General features: G+C 50.4%; 1 pseudogene; it reads right to left on the reverse strand.

Moving 5' to 3' along the window:
• Positions 1-18,743: 18,743 nt before the first annotated feature.
• LOC129467432 (FUN14 domain-containing protein 2-like) lies at positions 18,744-19,419 on the reverse strand (annotated as a pseudogene).
• Positions 19,420-21,331: the final 1,912 nt, after the last annotated feature.

Below are 21,331 nucleotides of genomic sequence, written 5' to 3' on the forward strand. Positions count from 1 at the left end.
GTTAAAGCCACCATGAGTTAGGTTTTCTCTTCCTTTGAACCTAAGAGTCCTGAGCAAGTCCTATTGTATAATGCGGGCCAGGCCTCTTCCTGCATCTCCAGCAACCAGGATGGAGCCCAGGGCTCAGCCTAGCATCTGTCCTGACCACAAGCAACGTGTGTGTGTGGAAATACGACCAAAAATGTCTCTTTCCTGTCTGTAGCCTCAGAGCCAGAAGCCCACTTAGAGACCTGAAGTCCAATGTGCCCATTTTTCAGGTGAGAACACTGAGGGTCACCACTCTCCAGCCCTCTCCTAGTTGGCCGAATGTCTAAGGAACAGGCAGATAGAGAAGGGGCTGAAGGTCCAGCTACACCCAGAGTCCCCAGGCCTCTGACCTGTGGCCAGGCTTTCTGGGGAGACCTCTCTCCTCCTCATACCCCAGTTCATCCAAGGATGAAGGCTGCATTCTGCATTGCTAAGTCCAGAGTGAGCCCAGCCTATGCACGGAATGTAACATCTCTTACTGAAGGACCCTCAGTAGCTCCCGGTTACCTACAGAGTCCAGTTCACACAACTTTGCCTGACACCTTAGGCCCAATCCCCTCTACCTTTCCTCCTCCATTCTTTCTCTCCTCACTTGCAGCAAGGAGGGGAAACCTGCAGCGACTGTGCAGCCTCTTGTCCCTGCAGAAATGCCTTAGATATCATTTGGCTAAAAAGGAGTGTCATTTTAAATTCACAACCACAAATCTCAGTTAGTCCTTGGCATTTATTCCAGTTAGCTATTTCTGCATAATAAATTAAAGACTTAAGACAACAATATTTTTTATTATCTTTCATGGATTCTGTGGGTCATGAACTTGGGAGAGGCTCAGCTGGGTTGTTCAGGGTCTCACAGGGTGACAGACAGGTGGTGGCTGGAGCATCTCTCTCCAGGTGCTCCGAGAGCCTTTCCATGTGTAGGGGCTGGTTGGGCTTCCTCACAGCATGGCAGCTCAAGGCACCAGTCTGAGCACTCCATATGGCAGAAGCTTTGATAACCTAGCCTCAAAAGTGATGCATTGTCACTTCCACTGGAGTCCATTGGTAGCGCAGTGAGTCACAAGCCTGCTTAGGTTCTAGGGGAGGCGAAATTAGACTCTACCTCTTGGTGGAGGAGCGAAAGGTTCTGGAATAACTTGTGGGGTGGGAGATGTTGTTGCAGCCATCTTGGAAAATGCAATCTGCCAGAATGTTGCTGGGCAATGCCGCTGCATTTCCTGGGTCTACACGCTCCCCTCTGAGAGGGCTCTTCCACACCTTCTCCTTACCCCTCAGACCTCTAGGGCCTTGCTGCCTTTTCACTGAGAAAGCAGAAGAGGTCCTGGGGAACCTCCCTGTGCTCACTGTGCCCCCCTGCACCCACTGACGCTGCCTCCTGCTGCCACTATGATGGAGGGTCTATGTGTCAAGGCGGGTGGACCTATCCCTCCCACCATGCACAGCCCCCTCCTCCTCCCGCAGTGTCTGCTCTTCAGGATCATTCCCCAGGGGAGAATGCGCATTCTCCTTTCTTCTTAAAAAGAATAGTAACCACTGGCTGGGCACGGTGGCTCACTCCTGTAATCCCAGCACTTTGGGAGGTGGGTGGAACTCCTGAAGTTTCGGGAGTTAGAGACCAGCCTAGCCAACACAGCAAAACCTCGTCTCTACCAAAAATACAAAAAATTAGCCAGTCATCATGGCTGGCCCTTGTAATCCCAGTTACTCAGGAGGCTGAGAGGCAGGAGAATCGCTTGAACCTGGGAAGTGGAGGTTGCAGTGAGCCGAGATTACGCCACTGCAGTCCAGCTTGGGCAACAGAGCGAGACTCCATTTCAAAACAAACAAACAAACAAACAACAAAAACCAGCAACCACTAAAAACTGAACCGAAGCAAAAAGAAAACCCTCTCCCTTCACCTCTCCCCTCAAGCTGTCTGCTCCCAGCTCAGCCCTAACATGTGCAGGGCTCGGGCCCAGAGCGCAGATGGAGGCCTGCATGCTCTGAGGCTAAATATCAAGATGTTATAAATACGTGAACAAACTGTTAAATCAAGTATTCTTTCTTCCTACTAGCTAAGTAGATTTTCTCAATGAGGGCTGGATTTAGAATTCTCCGGCTCCTGGGACCTGGCTTTGTGGGGAGAGCCAGCCTTGGCCTTGGCCTTGCTCCACAGCACCCCCCTTCTTTTCTGCCCCCCAGCTCTCATCCACACCTTGAATAGCCTGGAGCACTGGTGCGTGAGCACTCAGACCAAGCTCTGCCCATCACCCTTACCCCTGCAGCAAACAGCCACCTCTTGGTCACCCTTGAGAGGGGGAGCCATTGGGGACAAGTGTGGGGCCCTCGAGTCGCTGCAGGGAGAGTTCTTTCTCCTTGCCTTTTTCTCTCTTTTTTTTTTGAGATGGATTTTCACTCTTGTCTCCCAGGCTGGAGTGCAATGGCGCGATCTCGGCTCACAGCAACCTCCGTCTCCTGGGTTCAAGCGATTCTCCTGCCTCAGCCTCCCCAGTAGCTGGGATTATAGGCGTGAGCCACCATGCTCGGATAACTTTTTTGTAGTTTTAGTAGAGATGGGGTTTTACCATGTTGGCCAGGCTGGTCTCGAACTCCAGACTTCAGGCAATCCACCTGCCTTGGCCTCCCAAAGTGCTGGAATTAGAGGCGTGAGCCACCATGCCCGGCCCTCCTTGCCTTTTAATGTCCTCTCTCCTGTCCTTTTTGCAAGTCTCCCTCCCCATCAGGCTGTCACCTATGGCTCTGCGGAAGCCTCATTTGTGGCTGTTCCATCTGCTGCCTGCAGGCACCTCGGCTGAGGCCCCGCCCTCCTGGGCCTCCCTCCTCCCCGATACTGTATCTCAGGCTCCCCTGCCGGCCACCCTCATCTCTAAATGTTGGCGGAGGAGCGGGGGTGGGCAGGGCTCAATCCTTGGAGCTCCTCTTTGTCTACACCCTTCCCCAGGGTGGTCTCATCCTGCTCTAGGGGCTGATCCCCACCCACGCGCCAGTGACGCCCGACAAGTGTCCCCAGCGGGCCCCTGCCTGCTCAGCTCTGCCCTGTGGAAGTCTTGGATTTATCACCAGGCATCACAACCTCGACCTGTCCAGCCTCAGCGCCTGTTCTCCCTGCTCCATCCCACCCCAAACCTGCCCTCCCCAGCTGGCCCCATCAGTTTCAGTAGCTCTGTCCTTCAAGTGCTAGGGCCCAAACATTGGAATAGGCCTTGACCTTCTCTTTCCTTTACCACCACCCTTCATCAAATAGGCCGTACTGCCGTTGGCTCCGCCTTCTCTTCCTCGCCCTCTCCATGGCTGCTGGCCCAGCCTAGCCCCACCAGCTCCCCTCCTACAGGCTGCTTAAGCCTAAGTCAGATCATGCGTTTCTCTGCTCAGACCCTCCCCAGCTCCTGCTCTGGTCCTCACTCAGAGCTGCAGCTCAGGTCCTTACAAAGGCCCGCAAGGACCTATGGGATTTTACCCTGACTGTCTGCTTGGGCCGCCTCTGCTAACAGCCCTCCTCCTGCAGAGCCCGACCTCGGTGGGCTCACTCCCTCACTTCCTTTAGTCTGTGAGGCCCTCCCTGGCCACCCCACATCAAGCTACCCCCACCTCTGGACCCTGCATCATCCTTCTGCACATCACCGACTTCTATTCCCTTTACTCATTGGTTGCTTTCCTGCCCGTTTCCCTGCATTTGAATGGAAGCTGCAAGGTGCCTAGGATGTGGTTGGTATTCAAGAAGTAATTGGTGAGTTGAATAAATGAATGAGTGAACGAATGGCTGACCAATCCCTGTTCTTTCCTGAGGAATGCCCACTTGGCTAAAAATCTCTCTCCACCCGGCACTCCAGACTTGTAGTGAGTTGAAGCCAGCCTATCTTCCCCCCGCTATACTTAAACTGAGCTGCAACCAACGGATCCTCTTAACTGCAACCTTAAACTGCAACGAACGGACCCTCTAACCACCACCTGCCATATTTCCCACCAGGACAACATCCCCTCTCCCCAGCCTCTGTGTGAGCAGTCACCTCCTCCCTGAAGGCCTCCTGATTAGTCCATGTCTCCCTCTCTCGGGTGCCCTCCTGAGGGGGACCATGTCCTACCTGTGTCTGTGGGCCTCGTGACTGGTGACTCTCCCACCCTCCTGATGGACAGTTAACTCGCCAAGGGCTCTGTCTGCTTCATTTCTGTAACCCCAGCACTCAGCAGAGCCTCCGCACACAGCAGGCGCCCACTCAGTGTTTGCTAACTGGAGTTGAACATTTGCCTTAGTTTTACGTTTAGTCTTTTCCGTTGGCCTTATTTTATTTCTTTTATTTATTTATTTATTTTTTTGAGACAGGGTCTCACTATGTTGCCCAGGCTGGTCTCAAACTCTCAGGCTCAAGTGATCCTCTTGCCTCAGCCTCCCGAGGAACTGGGATTACAGGTGTGAGCCACCATGCCCAGTGAGTTTATTTTATTTTAGTCATGTTCATTTGTTTTCTAGTTCATCTTTAATTTTATTTTTACATTTATTCTCTTTTTTCTGATTATAAAACGAATGCGCTCATTGCCAAAAACATTGAAAATACACCGTAAATACACAGGAAATAGGAAATTACTCATGATTTGGCTGCCCAGAGATCACTGTGATTAGCATTTGGTGGGTCACTTTGACTTCTTCTCATTGTGCACTTTCTCTTTTAGTAAATCTTACATCGGGACCATTTCTTATGTCCTCACTCTTCTTCAAAGGCATCGTATTTGATGGCTGCATAATATTCCATTTCATCATTATTTAATCAAGCGTGCCACACACAGATGATCGTGACACCCCCTGTGCCCATCCTCCTCCACAGACACAACCCCTGCCCACCCCTGCATCTGTAAACACACCCAGCCATGCCGCAGTGGCCCGTAAGCTTCACAATTGTGGTGATTTCCCAGAGAAGGCTGAACAATGCCCTGGACATGTGGACCCAGCAGGGTGGGGTTCCAGCCTTTTCCTCCTACTGTCCCTCAGACAGACAGAGAGACAGACAGATGGCCAGCCAGACAGACAGGCAGACAGGACAGGCGGGTGGGACAGGCAGGCGGGACAGGCAGGCGGGAGGCACCAGGGGAAGGCAGAGGCAATAGCGTTGGGGGTGTCTGGCCTTTCGGGGGGTCAAGTGGTAGGGGAGATGGGGTCCTTGGGAGCAGGGCCCTGGCCTGGATGGGAGCTGAGTTCTGCGGGGTGAGTCCTAGAGAAGAGCAGGTAACAGGGAGGGACTTCCTCTGCTTAATCCTCTCAAGGGCATGCAGAAGGAAGTGACTGATGGTCTCAGAACCAAAAAGTTGAATTTCAGAATCCTGGGACCACAGAGGACTGATGGGGCTGGCCCCGAGGACCACATCCTCTAACCCTGTGATGGTCAAGTGGAGATGCAGAGGCCCAGGGACTTCTCAGGACTCCTGACTCCAGCGAAGAGCTGCTCCTGCCTCTCGCTGTGGCCTGGACCAGGGTGCTCTGGTCTCTGTCCCCAGAGCCACCGTGAGCTGTTGAAGTGGGAAACGGGGCCTGCAGTGCAGATGGAGCTAGAGTTCCCAGGACTGGGCAGGGGCTTGGGGTGGTCCTCGAGGCAGCAGGAGAGGGGAGGGAGAGGGTGGGAGGCCAGAGACTGGCAGCCTAGATGCATCCACCCCACTGCAGCCCCTCCTGCCTGTCCCCTCTGGGCCCTGGAAGACTCCTCCAGGCTCCCCAAGGTCAGAGGGCAGCATGGGGAGCGGGCTTGGTCTCCTGCGGAGTGGAGGTCTCTGAAGCCTCCAGCTCCCGGCTTCTCCCCAGACTGCTCTGGGCCTGAAACTAGGGGGTGTTTGCAGAAAAACATGGAAAAGAATTACCCTAGTTTCTAGTGGTTTTGTGGAACAAGTCCCTAGATTCCCGGGTCGGCTTGACCGAGCTAGCTGTGGGATCTTGGACAAGGACCCCTTTCCTCCTAGGACCCCAAAGTCACTCCCAGGGCGAGGGCTCCAGAGCCTGACTGCCCCCAGGCCCTCCCCTCTGAATGTTCGAATCCTGCAGACCATGGCTGCGTGGCCGTGGGAACCGCTATAACCCACCAGGCCTGGCCCAGTGCGGAGAAGGGATGGGCTCCTGCCCTTGGCCAGAGGCACAGGCTCTGCAGAGAGGCAGTGATGATGCCATAGAGCGTGACAAAGGCAGCAATGCTGGGGTTGCCCAAGGAAGGGATCAAAGCCTCCCATCTTGCAGATAGAGATACTGAGTCCCAGAGAAGGGAAGTGGCTGTCCAGGCACTGGAGACTAGAATCCAGGAGTCTTCTACCTCTCCCCTCTTCCGGCCCTGCCCCTCAGAGCTTCCCTGGGGACGGTAGGTGGGCTAGGGAGCCCCATAATGTAGAACTGAAAGCAGAAACTCCTCCCCTGTTAACTGACTCCTCCCAGAGCCCCGGAATCTCTGCTTCCAGGGTTGGGGTTCATTTGCTTCTGCGATAGTCTGGGATGGGTGGGACTGGCACAAGATGGGTCCCCTATCACCCCAAGTCCAAGGGGCGCCCCAAGTGGGGTGCTGCTGTGCCGTGTCGGGCCAGCGTGGCAGTAGGCCAGGGCCCCCGGCAGCGCCGAGGCAGCTGGACAGGGCAGACGCCAAGAATGCCAGGAATGCGGAGCGGCCGTGTCCTTCCCGCTCCTCTTCCTCCCCCCGCCAGCCCAGAACAGGATATTCCCTGTCCAGGGAAGCCCAAGTCCGGTCCCTTTATGGGAAAACCATGGGGCATCTGGTGGGCACTGTTCCTGCACTGGGACGGGTGTTCAGCATAGGGGAGCCCTCAGAGACGGGGGCATTGGGTGCTGCTGCGGAGGATGCAGGGGTCTGTGGGGCTGGCTGTGCGTGGGTTCAGCACACGTGAGGGCCTACTATGTGCTAAGGGCTTCATGTGAATTAACTCACTCAGTCTCACATCAACCCTGGGAGCTTCTGCTTTGCAGATCAGGAAACTGAGGCTCACCGAGGCTAAGGAGCTTGCCCGAAGGCCCTAGCTAGCAAGCGGCAAAGCCAGTCAGACTCCGATACCCAGACTCTCAGCCATAGGCCAGGTGGCCCCAACTCAACTGTGGCCATGGGGGCATGGCCTGTGCCCTCACATGGCACCTGTGAGGGAAGGGCATGTTGTTCCTAGCTGGTCCGTTTCAAAGGTGGCAAAGGTTTGTCTTAGAGATGCAGGGTCTGCCCCTGCCCCCGGGGCTGTTCTTGCAGATCTCAGCACCATGGAATCCCGGAGTTTGATCAGGATACAGACCATTGGCACCAGGTGGGGCTCCTTTGGACCCTCCCTAATGAGCAGAGGAGGCCGTCACTCTGAGGGTCCAGGGATAAGAGGTGGGGCTCTGAGAGAGCTGAAGGGGGGACACACGTGGAGGCAGAGAGCGGGGCTAGCTGCACCGACTCCAGCCCTGGGATCCTAGAGGTGCCGTGCCCCGCCCTGGGCTGTACACCCATCACCTCCCTTTGAGGCCAGCCCACCTCGGCCCTTTGGTTTGGCTACAGGTCTGGGGCATTACCCTAGCAGGGTCAGGTGCAGGCAGAGACGTGGAGACCCAGCCTTGGATCAGGCCTTTGGCGGGTGGAGAACGGAGAAAATGCAGAGGCACAGGCTGTGCTGCCACCCTCGCAACCCCCGAAACCAGCCCAAAGTGATTGGAGACCAAGGGACCATCTACACGAGAAATTCTCCCCATTTAGAAATAGGGGAAAGTGAGGTACAGGGAGGCCATGTGGCTTGCTCAAAGTCATAGAGCTGTCACGCTGTCACCTAGTAGAGATGTGATTGGAATCCTGGTCTTTCTGTCTTTGGCCCCCACCTGGGGGCCCCTCACGGTCCCTCCCTTCTCCCCTGCTTCCCTAGCCCCCCAAGTCTGGCTGGTTCTATTCCAGTGTGTTGTCCTGTAAGGGCTTCGGATCCCCCGGGGGGCCAGGGTCAGGTAAACAGGATCCCAGCCGCATTCCCTGACCTTGTTTACCTCCCAAAAGAATGTGAGGGCATTCTTCCCCTTCCCGGGCTGTGAGTCAGCTCTCAGCAATGCGCTGGCTGGCTGTTGGCTGCCCTTCCCCCATGCAACCCCCTCCAGACCCCTGCCCCTTGCCTTCTCACCCGGTGACGTCACTGATGTCACCCCTCCCCATACCCCCATGGAGCCCACCAGGCCTCCAGTTGCCATGGCGACGGCTCACAACAGGAAGCACGGCCCCATCGAGGCCTGCGCTGGGGCAGAAACACAGGAAGCCGCGCTAAGCACTGAGCAGCATTGTCAGCCCCGTAAAAAACAAAACAGGACAAAAAGATTTAATGAGAACAATCAGCCCAAAGAAAAAGGAAAAAAAAAAAAGACCAAAAAAACAAACAAAGCCAAACAGCCTGAAGGCAGGGGGCTGGCAGGGCTCCAAGGACCCCACGTTTTCCCTCCCAACACAATGTAGGCTCAAAAATACTTCCTTCTCAGAAGGAGACTCCTGGGGGTAAGCAGTGGCTGCAGCAGCTCCAAAGCTACCCTTGGCTATCCTTGGTAACCCCAACCCAGGTCCAGCTCTGTGCCCTCTACTGAAGGCTTTGGGGGACTGGATAGGCTAGTCCTGCCCCCACCTCCCCAAGTATTACCCCTCCCAAGTCCTGCTAGGAGACGTATTCAGTTCAGTGGAAGAAAGAGCACAGGCTCCTGGGTCACCCAGATGGAAAGTCTACTCCTGGCCCAGCCGCTGCCTGATTGTGAGATTCTGTGTGAGTGGTGCTGTCTCTTGCACCTCACTGTCCTCATTGGTTTTGCAACCATCACTGTCATCAGCATCTGCCTTCACACCTCACAGAGGTGTTGCAAAGCTCAGGTGAGCTGGCACATCAACTAGCACCCAGTAGGTGCTCAATGCGTGCAGAAGGAACTCATAGAGGATGAATGAATGGGGCCGAAAGTCCATGGAGGCAGCTAGCTCAGCTCTGAACTAACTATCAGAGATGGACAAGATGCCCCAGGGGGTATGGGGTTCTCCATCGCTAGACGGGACAGGCTTGTGAAGGCTTGGTGGGACCTTGTAGAAGGGACTGAGCCCTGGAACAGGGAGGGTGTAGGGGAGGAGCAAAGCTCCCTCCCTCCAGCAGAAGGCTCTGGCCCAGTGGTCCTGTCTGGATAATCCCATTTAGTCTGGAATCTGGTTGATGCCTGCGCCGTGACTGTGGGAAGAGACCCTACAGTGTCACTGGGGCAGTTAGTGGTGGGGGGACCCCTGGCTCTTTCTCCATTGCCTGGAGAAAGTAGGGTCCCGGGGCAGAGGAGGCCACCATTCTAGTCCATTTAGGAATGTGACGGATAAGAATGATCCCCGTAGGACAGTGGCAGAGCTGGACTCTGACCACACGGGCAGGTCAGGCCATCCCCGGCCATGTGCATTGGTCCAGCATCTGCTGTTGGCCCAGTGGTTCCTGCCAATGATTGGTGATAGAGCTGGCCTTGCAGGGCCTGGTCGGGGAGTGGGGGACGGGATGCTTAGGTGAGGAGGCTGACTGAGGTTCAGAGCCTGGCTCCAGGTGGTCAGAGAGGCCACCTGGGGGAAATGGGCCAGGAAATGCATACGGGACTTTGTTGGGTAAGGACAAAAATGGTAGCTTTTCCACTCAAGGGCATAGCAGGAACACAGGCGTGGCGGTGAGAAAGCCCAGGGTGTTCTGGCCACGGGACCCAGATCTGTGCACCTGTAGTCGAAGTTGGTGTCACAAGATAGATCCCATGGAAAAGAGGCTGGAGCCAGATCACAGAGGGTCTTGAGTGTCACTGCCAGGAGTCGGGAGCTGACACCCTAGGCACCGGGGAACTGCTAGGGGCTTTTGACCAGGGTAGCGATATGTCCAGCTGGGTAATTTAGGGTGATGCCTCTGTGTAGATTAGGAGTGGAGGACGCACCAGGAAACAGCATAAGATGGGAGGTCAGGGAATCTGGGGTCTGCTGAATTGGCTTCTTTTCTTTTGAACTTAATAATAATGAGACATAATAGGTGTTCAATCAGGCCGGGCATAGTGGCTCACGCTTGTAATTGCAGCACTTTGGGAGGCTGAAGCAGGCAGATCACCTGAGGTCAGGAGTTCGAGACCAGCCTGACCAAGATGGTGAAACTCCATCTCTAGTTAAAAAAAAAAAAAAAAAAAAAAGTACAAAATTAGCCACGCGTGGTAGCACACGCCTGTAATCCCAGGTACTTGGGAGGCTGAGGCAAGAGAATTGCTTGGACTCAGGAGGCGGAGGTTGCAGTGAGCTGAGGTCACACCACTGCACTCCAGCCTGGGCAACGAGAGTGAAACTCCATCTGAAAAAAAAAAAAGGTGTTCAATCAATATTTATAGAATGAATGAATGGCAACCACCTTATACTGTGATATTTATTTTGCATACATTGTCTTGTCAATTCTCACTGCAACGCTGCGAAATAGGCCTCATTCTTCCTGGTTTTACAAATGAGAAAATGGAGGTTCAGAGAGGTTGAGAGACCTGCTCCAGGCTGCACAGCATGCTGTGGTGGAGCCAGATTCCAGCCCAGCTGAACCCACCCACCATCTCCCACTGCAGAGTCTACCCCAGCGCCAGGCCTTGGGGACACAGATAACCGAGCTCCAACCATGTGTCTGAGTAGCCCCCAGATTAGAGGCCTCAGTTTTCCCAGCTGTGGACTGAGGGCTGGTGGAGGAGTGCTCAGGGAGGGGGCTGCCCCGGGCCCAGCTGGGGGAAGACAAGACTGAGACGTGGGAGGAAGGGAAGGGTGCCCTGAGAAGAGGCAGGATAACTGTGGGGCGCTTGCAGGAAAGGAGCAGAGGCCAGGGCTTGGTAAGGGGATGAGGGGAGAAGCAGACGTGCTGAGAGGCAGGAGCAGGTGGTCAGAGGCTGGGAGGAAATGGATCTCGGCCGCAGCCCCGGGTCCCAAACACAGGCAGACGGGGGATGGTGCGAGGGGGCTGCACCTGGGGTCTCAGGTGGGACCAGGAAAAGACATGACTGCCCACACCTCCTCCTGCCCCTCTATCCTCCATCCGGCGCCGCTGGCGCACCTGCCCCTCCGGCCCCCATCCGGCCCGGGGGTGGGAGGGATGACGACCTCTTCCAATCCCTGGTGGAAATCCTCTCGGGGGCTGTTGAAAGGGGCTGTAGGAAGGGTTGTAGTCTGTGGGTGGCTTCGGTCTGGAGCAACGGAGGAGAGGGGAGCTGGGCAGAACAGGGAGGCTCCTGGGAAAAGCCCACGGGAGGGTGGCCGGGGCTCCTTGGACAGGAAGGGACAAGGGGTTTCCCCGATGGCGGAGGAAGGGGTGCTGGCCTCGGAGCCACCAGGCAGAAGCCCTCATTTTGGTTCTGCTCCACACAAGGGGTGGATCCTCAGCAAGCGATTCCCCTCTCTGGGCCTCAGTTTCCTCATCTGTAACAGGAGGGGATCTGACCCCAGGGAGGGGCAGCAGGCAAGCCCAGTGCTTAAGAGTGTGGGTCTGTTTGGGACTGGACTATCTGGGCTCGATCCTGGCTCCGGTGGCCGCGCAGACAGGCCCCGTGGTGAGCGTCTTCAGAAAACAGAATGTGACCCAGCCTGCAGGTGTGCAAATGTCTGGCTCCATCACCCGATAGCTGCTTTGCAAGACGCTCAGCCTTCTCTTCCATTTTCCCGTGACACACCCATCATCCACCCTCCTCCCTGTACTGTGGAGGGTGCTGATGGTGGACGCTCAGGCAAGGAAAGCAGATGGGGCATGTACCCTCAAGGACCTGCTGTGGGTCCTGCAGGCTCTACCTTTGGCTTCCCTGGGGCCCCATCCACCCCAATACTCGGGGAAGCAGGGACCTAGCGCTGGGCAGCCGGACGCCTGGGATCTGGCGCCACCTGGTGGGCAGAGAGAATCCTGCTGTCCTCCAGGGCTCTGGATGGGAACTGGGCACCAGGGGTCCTGTAGCCATCCTTCTCTATTTTTTATTCAACCGGGGCTGACCTTTTTAAGATTTTAAATTTAACTTTTTGGCCAGGTGTGGTGACTCACGCTTGTAATCCCAGCACTTTGGGAGGCCAAGGCGGGTGGATCACCTGATGTCAGGAGTTCGAGACCAGCCTGACCAACATGGTGAAACCCTGTCTCTACTAAAAATACAAAAATTAGCTAGGCATGGTGGTGCGCACCTGTAGTCCCAGCTACTAGGGAGGCTGAGGCAGGAGAATTGCTTGAATCTGGGAGGCAGAGGTTGCAGTGAGCCAAGATCACACCACTACACTCCAGCCTGGGCGACGGGTGAAACTCCGTCTAAAAATAAATAAAATAAAATGTTAAATTTAATTTTTTTAGGGAAGGAGTCTTGCTATGTTGCTCTGGCTGGTCTTGAACTAGGCTCAAGCAATCCTCCCGCCTGTAGCTGGGTCTATAAGGGCACCTCTGTAACAGCTTTCCCCACTCCCGCTGCATAACCCCATCTTCTGCCCTCTCCCTGTGGCTTGCTGAAGGCTAGCCCCTCACTGGGCCTTTATCTACTCAAACACAGGACCCCTATTGTGTGGGTGGCCCCAGGCAGAGCACTAGGCTGGTGATTGAATCAGGCAGTTCCCTGTCCCTCCCAGAGGAGCTCCCAGGCTGCTGGGGGAGACACGCACACCACAGCAGGACCAGGGCTGTGGCTGAGGGGATCCCAGAAGTTTTGGTGGGGGCAGGCAGAGGGGTAGCCAGGGGAGGCTGTGGAGGAGAAGCTGATCGGGCTTCGTTTTGAAAGCTGAAAGCAATAGTGATAGTGGAAACATTTAGTAAGCAGAGAGCAGGTGGGGAGGTGTGCCACTGCAGAATGGCCCTGAGCTGAGAGCCACCGAGGGGTTGTTCTAGGGAGTGGCGTGGTCAGTCCACTGCCAGTGTGAGATGGTGGAGGTGGCTGAAGTGAGAGGTGCTGGTGGCTATGTCTTGGAGGGTGGGCGGTGGTGGCTATAGAGACTGGGAGAAGGGGATGGTGAGAGGTGGAGGGAGGTGAGCCAGAGGAAGACCTGGAACACCCGGGGTACCTGGCTTGGCTGGCTTAGTTCACCTGGACAGGTACTGGAAAAAGGGGAGGAGAAGGGAGAGCGGGAGGAGGAGGGGGAAGAAGAAGTGACCTGGGAGAAGAAGAGGGCGGGGTGCTCAAGTCTGGGTATGTTCCATCTGAGAGGTCGTGGGACCTCCAAGAGGAGTCATCCTGGGGGCAGTTGCAGCGGGATGTGCGATGTAACTAGGGAAGAACTCGCAGTACCTGGTGACCTGTGAATTAGGGGGAAAAAGTCTAGAATGTTCCCTTGAGATAGCCTAAGACGGTGCTTCTCACAAATAAACGTGCAGATGAGTCCCCTGGGGGTCCTGCTACACTGCAGGTTCTGACTCAGTGGGTGAGGGGTGGAGTCTGGGAATCTGCATTTCTGACAAGCTCCCGAGTGAGGTTGATGCTGCAGGTCTCAGACCACACTCTGAGGACAGAAGGTCTAAGATACTTAGAGGATGGTGGCAGTTGTCCTTGAGATCAGGAATCCAGATAGAGGTGGAGGTGGGTCCGAGAGTTTGGGGTTTTACAAGCTCTACAGATAATTTTGATGCCTGAGCAGGTAAGGCAAGCCAGACATGGGTATAGACATACTGGGGTGGGGGGGGGGTAGGTCTAATTTCCTGTATGAATAACTATCACCATTTATTGAAAAGTGTATCCTTTACCCAGTGACTGCAATTTTATTCTCTCTCTCTCCTTCTCTCTCTAAGCTCTCATTGTCATTCCTTTTTTTCTATTTGTCTAGTCTTGAACAATAGGACATTGTCTTATTTGCTATAGCTTTATGTCTTTTTTTTTTTTTTTTTTTTTGAGACAGAGTCTCGCTCTGTCACCCAGGCTGGAGTGCAGTGGTGCAATCATGGCTCACTGCAGCCTGAACCTCCCAGGCTCAAGTGATCCTCCTACCTTAGCCTCTAGAATAGCTGGGATCATAGATAGGTACATGCCACCATGCCCGACTAAATTTTGTATTTTTAGCAGAGATGGGGTTTTGCCATGTTTGCCAGGCTGGTCTCGAAATCCTGACCTCAAGTCATCCTCCCGCCTTGGCCTTCCAAAGTGCTGGGATCACAGGCGTGAGCCACCGTGCCCAGCCAAAAAAGTAAATTTAGATCTTCTTTAATGTCTTGCAATATAATTTTATGATTTTAGTCCATAAGGGCCTTGCACATTTTCATTAGATTTATTCCTAGATATCTTACATATTTTTATTATAATAGAAATAATATTTTACTTCATTTTCTAATTATTACTGGCATATGGAAACACAAAACACAATAGGTTTTTGTCTGTTGATATTTTATCCAACAATTTGCTAAATTTTCTTATTAATTATAATAAATATTCTGAAGATTTTAAAAATTTTCTACATAAAATCTGAAAATAATGATGGTCTTCTTTCTTTCTTTTTTGAGACAGAGTCTCACTCTGTAGCTCGGGCTGGAGTGTAGTGGTGCGATCTTTGCTCACTGCAACCTCTGCCTCCCAGGTTCAAGCAATTCCCCTGCCTCAGCCTCCCGAATAGCTGGGACTACAGGTGCAAGCAACCACGCCTGACTAATTTTTGTATTTTTAGTAGAGATGGGATTTAGTAGAGAGATGTTGACCAGGCTGGTCTCAAACTTCTGACCTTGTGATCTGCCCACCTCAGCCTCCCAGAAGACTTCACCTATAAGCTATTGAAGGCCTCCCAAAGTGCTGGGATTACAGGCATGAGCCACCACGACTGGCTGATGGTCTTATTTCAAATCACTTCACCTTTCTTTCATTTGTTGTCTTTTTTTTTTTTTTTTTTTTTTTTGAGACAGAGTCTTGCTCTGTCACTCAGGCTGGAGTGCAGTGGTGCCATCTCAGCTCACTACAACCTCTGCCTCCCAGGTTCAAGCAATTCTCCTGCCTCAGCCTCTCCAGCAGCTGGGATTACAAGTGCCCACCACCACACCTGGCTAATTTTTGTATTTTCAGTAGAGATGGGCTTTCACCATGTTGACCAGGGTGGTCTTGAGCTTCTGACCTAAGGTGATCCACCAACCTTGGCCTCTCAAAGTGCTGGCATTACAGGAGTGAGCCACTGCACCTGGCCTCATATAACTTTCAACTCTCCCAAAACTTAACTACTAATAATCTACTGTTGATTGGAAGCCTTACCTATAACAGAAACAGTCAATTAACGCATATTTTGTATGGTATATGCATTAAATACTGTATTCTTACAATAAAGTAAGCCAGAGAAAAGAAAATGTTATTAAGAAAATCATAAGGAAGAGAAGATACATTTACTCTTCATTAAGTGGAAGTGGATCATCAGAAAGGTCTTCATCTCTTCATGCTTTGTAGGCTGAGGAGAAGAAGGAAGAGGAGGGGTGGGTCTTGCTGTCTTGCCACCTCCCAGAGGTGGAAGAAGGCTCATGAATAAGTAGACCCACGTAATTCATACCTGTGTTGTTCAAGGATCAACTGTAATTTAAAATTTTCTAAAATCTTCATTAAAAATTAATTTATAGGCCGGGCACGGTGGCTCACGCCTATGATCCCAACACTTTGGGAGGCCGAGGCGAGCAGATCACCTGAGGTCAGCAGTTCCGTACCAGCCTGACCAACATGGAGAAACCCCAACTCTTCTAAAAATACAAAATTAGCCAGGCATGGTGGCGCATGCCTGTAATCCCAGCTACTCGGGAAGCTGAGGCAGGAGAATCGCTTGAACCTGGGAGGCGGAGGTTGCAGTGACCCGAGATCGCGCCATTGCACTCCAGCCTGGGCAGCAAGAGTGAAACTCCGTCTCAAAAAAAAAAAAAAAAGAAAGATGAATTTATAACATTTTATTTAACCCAATGTATCAAAATATTATCATTTCCATATGAAATCAATATCAACTTATTAATGAGGCATTTTACAGGTTTTGGGTACTAAATCTTTGAAATCTGGCCTGTATCTAATTTTATTCTTATGTCTGAGTTCGAACTAGTCACATTTCAAATGCTTGACAGTCACATGTGGCCAATGGCCACCACAGTGGGCAACAAAGATTCAGGATATCCAGTGTGACGTTTAATGGAAATGGGGATTCATCCAATCTTGCCTTGTAACCGATCTCAAGGGAATGTTTTCCACATTTCAACATTAATTAAGATATCTGCTGTAGGTTTTTTGTAGAGACCTTTACAGGATAAAGACATTCTCTTGTGTTGATAGTTTGCTACAAGTTTTAAAACAAACAGATGTTGAACTGTTTCTGCATATACTGAGATGACCACATGTCTTCCTCCTTTAATGTTTTTTTTTTTTTTTTTGAGTGAAGTTTGCTTTGTTGCCCAGGCTGGAGTACGACGACACGACCTCGGCTCACTCCAACATCCGCCTCCCGGGTTCAAGCGATTCTCCTGCCTCAGCCTCTGGAGTAGCGGGGATTACAGGCACCCGCCACCATGCCTGGCTAATTCTCCTATAATTTTTTAATAAGGCAAATTATATTGACTGGTTTTCAAATGTTAAACCAACCTTGCATTTCTGGATTAGACCCAATTTTACCACAGTGTCATATCATTTTTACACACTGCCCAATTTGATTTGCTGTTTTATTTAGGATTTTGGTATCTATATTCATAAGTGACATTGGCCTGTAATTTCTCTTGTGCTGTACTTGTCATATGAAGAATTGGGAAGCAGCCTCTCTTTTTTCTATTATGTGGAAAAGTTGCGGGTAGCATTGGAATGAGTTCTTTCAAGAGCTTATAGGTGAAGTCTTCTGGGTCTTAGCTTTCTTTGTGGAAGCATTACCGATTCAGTTCCTTTAATCATTATGGGGAGGTCTGATGTCCAGCTGGTGCCATAGGACTTCAGGTTGCTCAAGTTCCAAAATAATTTCATACCAATTGGTATGCAGCCGCTACCATCAACCTCCTAAGTGCAATGACTCTTCCAGGGATGCCCCAGATCCCCCAGACCTTCTGATGACACATAAATCACGGAATTAGTGCCTGGATAGCCTTCTGGACCCTGCTCCGTGTGAAGGCTGGAAAGTGTTTTAAATGGTCAGTAACTGGCTATGAACGTATTTCACAATTTGGTCCTATGACTAGGGATGGTACTCATTCAGGTTTTCTCTTTATCTTGCGACAGTTTTGGTAAGGCCTATTTTCCTAGGAACCTGCCCCTTTCATTTAAATTTTCACGCTATTGTAATGAGATTATTCATAATATCCTCTTTTATTTTCCTTTTTAAAATGTCTACAGGTTCTTTAACTTTTAATTAGTGATATTAGTTAATTGTGTCTTCTCTTTTTCTTGATCAATTTCAACAGGAGTCATCCATACCATTAGTCTTTTCACAGAAATAATGTTCGGTTTTGCTGATCCCATTTCATTATTTTCTCTTTACCTTTTCTTCTTCTTTTTTCTTTCTTTCTTTTTTTTTTTTTCTTTTGTGATGGAGTCTCACTCTGTTGCCCAGGCTGGAGTGCAGTGGCATGATCTAGGCTCACTGCAACCTCCGCCTCCAGGGTTCAAGCAATTCTCCTGCCTCAGCCTCCTGAGTAGCTGGGATTACAGGCACAAGCCACCAAGCCCGGCTAATTTTTATATTTTTAGTAGAGATGGAATTTTGCCATGTTGCCCAGGCTGGTCTTAAACTTCTGACCTCAGGTGATCCATCTGCCTCGGCCTCTGAAAGTGCTGGGATTACAGGTGTGAACCACTGTGCCTGGCCTGTTTTCTCCTTTACCTTTACTCTTGCCTTCCTTTCATTTTCTTTGATTTATTCTGCTGCTCTTTTTCTAGCTTCTTGAAACGAGTGCTTGTTCATTACTCTCAGCCTTTTCTCTTTCCTAACATAAGCACAAAAGGCAATAAACTTCCCTCTAAGTAGTGCGTTAGCCATAGCCTGACATTTTTACTATGTAATATTTCCATTGTCATTCAGTTAAAAATATTTTTTTCATGCTTAAAGGCAAATGTATTCGGTTCCTTTCCATGCAGCACACAATAAGGTTATCTATGTGCTTATTTCTTCTCCAAATCAACAGTTTGAGACAACCTTTCAGGGTCCGCTCATCCTCCATGGCGACGTGATCTGGTAAGTGTCTTGCATGGGGGAAAAGGAACCTTCTTGCTGACCTACAGATTGGCCAAGTACGGGGTGTATGGGAGGAGAGCTAACAACTATTGTCTCTTCTGCCACCATCAAGCTCATGGTAGGGCCACGTTAACTTTTTTTTTTTTTTTTTTTGGAGACGGAGTCTCACTCTGTCACCCAGGCTGGAGTGCAGTGGCGTGATCTTGGCTCACTGCAACCTCCACCTCCCAGGTTCAGGCAATTCTCCTGCCTCCTCTAGTCTCCCAAGTAGCTGGGATTATAGGTGCCTGCCACCACGTCTGGCTAATTTTTTTTTTTTTTTTGTATTTTAGTAGAGACGGGGTTTCATCATATTGCCTAGGCTGGCCTTGAACTCCTGAGCTCCGGCAGTCCCCCCGCCTCGGGCTCCCAAAGCGCTAGGATTACAGGCATGAGCCACCGCACTCGGCCAAGGGCCACATTAACTTGTACCAAGAGATGCTTATAGAAGCCACTCGGATTTGCTACGGCAGGGAGGAAGGCACAGGAGAAGAGGAGGAGAGACTTGATTTCCTATGATGGAGTGGAGAGGCTGCTGGATGGAAAAAAACAAGAACAATGAAAATAAGGTCATCTTCCTTAGGATGCCATGCCAAGCAGAAAGCCTCTGAAAAATTCCCCAGTCACTAGAACATTCTTCACAAATGACACCACCTCCTCAGCTTTGCTCCTGACCTTGGTAGGTATCTGATTGCTCTTAAGGGAACTTCAGCAGCTCTTTGGCTTTCTTTATGTCTTTCTCACTCGTTGCCAGTCAACTTTGATGCACCCAGTATGATTTGCAAGCTGAAAGAGGAAAAAAAAAAAAAAAAAAAAACTCCTCCCAAAACTGTTACAGCCAACTTTCCAACCTTCTGGAATATGAAACCTGTGCACCATTCAGTGACACCCCCAATGAACGGCTGGGTTGCCACCCTATACTTTTTGGCGAAGGTCCAGATTCCTGCCCGAACAGCTTACACCACCATGGCTATTTCTTCGCAAATTCCACAAGGTCCAGTGACTCAAAATTTCCCTCAAAGTTTGCTTGACTGGACTCGGCCATTTCATTGAGCTTGTCTCGCGAGGACACACGCAGAGGATCCGCACTGTAGGACGCGGAGTGGCGCACAGAGTCATCACCACCGGGTGGCTTCTGGCACGTGGGACAGATTTCCATTCCCACGGCGACAGCGGAAGAGCAGTTAAAAATATTTTATAATTTCCATTACAATTTCTTTTTTTGAACCATGAGTTAACATAAAAACGTACTTCTTCGGTGGCTCATGCCTGTAATCCTAATCCTAGCATTTTGGGAGGCCACGGCGGTTGAATCACGTGAGGTCAGGAGTCCGAGACCAACCTGGGCAACATGGTGAAACCCTCATCTCTACTAAAAAGACAAAAATTAGCCGGGGGTGGTGGTGGGTGCCTATAATCCCAGCTTTTTGGGAGGCTGAGGCAGGAGAATCGCTTGAACCCGGGAGGCAGAGACTGTAGTGAACCGAGATCGTGCCACTTCACTTCAGCCTGGATGAAGGAGCAAAACTCCGTTTCAAAATAAATAAATAAATAAATAAATATAATGAAAAACAAAAACAAAAAAAAACCTATACTTCTTACTTTCCAAACATATGGGGCTTTTGAAGTGAACTTTTTGTTATCCATCTCTAGCTTATATGTGTTGTGGTCAGAGAATGTATTCTGTTATTTCTGACTTTTGAAATGTATTGAAATTAACTGTTTTTCTAAGTATTCCATATGCTTGTAAAGGGGAGTATTTTACCATTGTAGGTAACAGTGTGCTATAAAAGTCCATTAGTTAAGTTTATTAATCACGTTCAAATCTCCTATATACTATTGAATATTTTTCTTCTTCTCCTACCAATTATGGAGGGATGAGTGTTAAGATCTCCCACTATAATTGTGGATTTGTCTATCTCTCCATCTAGCTGTCTTCTTCATGTTTCTTATATTTTAAGACGATGGTATTTGCATACAAATGTGAAATTTTTCTATTTTTCTGGTGAATTGGACACTTTTCATTATGAAATGAACTTATCTCTAGTGATGTTTTTACCTCGATATTAAAATAACTGCACTAGCCTTCTTTTTGTTAGCATTTGCATGGTATTTTTCCCCCATGTGTTTATTTTTGACCTTCACTAGCTTTATGTTTTGGAAGTGTCTCTTGTGGGTTTCTCTTGTAAACTGCACCTAGCAATTTATGCATTCTGACAATCTTTGTATTTTAACTGCAATATTTAGTTGCATTTATTGAATCACAGAATATTCGAATGTATAGCTATCGTCTATTTGTCCCCTCCCCGCCCCGTCTTGTATTTATTTTTCTCTCCATTCTTGCCTGCTTTATGGTTGTTGTTTGGGTTGGTTCGATCATTCTTTTTCCTCCCCCAATAATTTGGATAACTATACACTGCATTTCCAGTCCTACAGTGTTTATCCCAGTAATGACAATCTGTATTCTTAAATTCGTCAAAGTGTATTTGATATCTATCTTTACCTTTCTCCTGAAGAATATAAGGATCTTAGAACACTTTAACTCCACTCACCCAAGTATATGCCATCACTGTTGTGTATTTTAAATGTTTTTATCCAGAAGACATTGTTATTGTTTCACACTATCAATGTTCTTCATTTTTCTTTGTTACCAGTTGCATCAGACCTCCGTCTGAGATCATCTTTCTCTTGCCTGAAGTTCCCGCTTTGGAATCTCCCTCCGGAGGGTCTGCCAGTGGCAAACTCTTAAGTTTTTGTATTTGTAAGTGCTATGATTTCACCTGCGTTCTGGATACATCTGCCTCATACTGGGTACATAATTCTTGAAAGATATTTTCACTGAATATATAATTCTAAGATGATGGTTATTTTCTCTCTGGCTTCCGTTGCTCTTGATGAACAGTCAGGTGTTAATCTATTATTCTCTTTTTCTATGTGCCAGAAAGAGGTGTTGGATTTTATTCTGAGGGGAATAGGAAGGAAAAATTTTAAGCACAGGGTGACCCTGTCAGATCTGCATCTTAGAAGCACACTCTGGCACTGTGTGGCTGAGATCGGAGAGAGGGCAGCTCCGCGAGGTCTCTGCTGTGGTCCAGAGAAAAGACGGGGCCCGAACCTGGGCGGTGGGTGCGGTGAGGGCAGGCAGACCCGAGTCCCCGAGGGAAGGC

This window comes from Symphalangus syndactylus, chromosome 18, assembly GCF_028878055.3.
Source record: "Symphalangus syndactylus isolate Jambi chromosome 18, NHGRI_mSymSyn1-v2.1_pri, whole genome shotgun sequence".
NCBI classification, from domain to species: Eukaryota; Metazoa; Chordata; class Mammalia; order Primates; family Hylobatidae; genus Symphalangus; species Symphalangus syndactylus.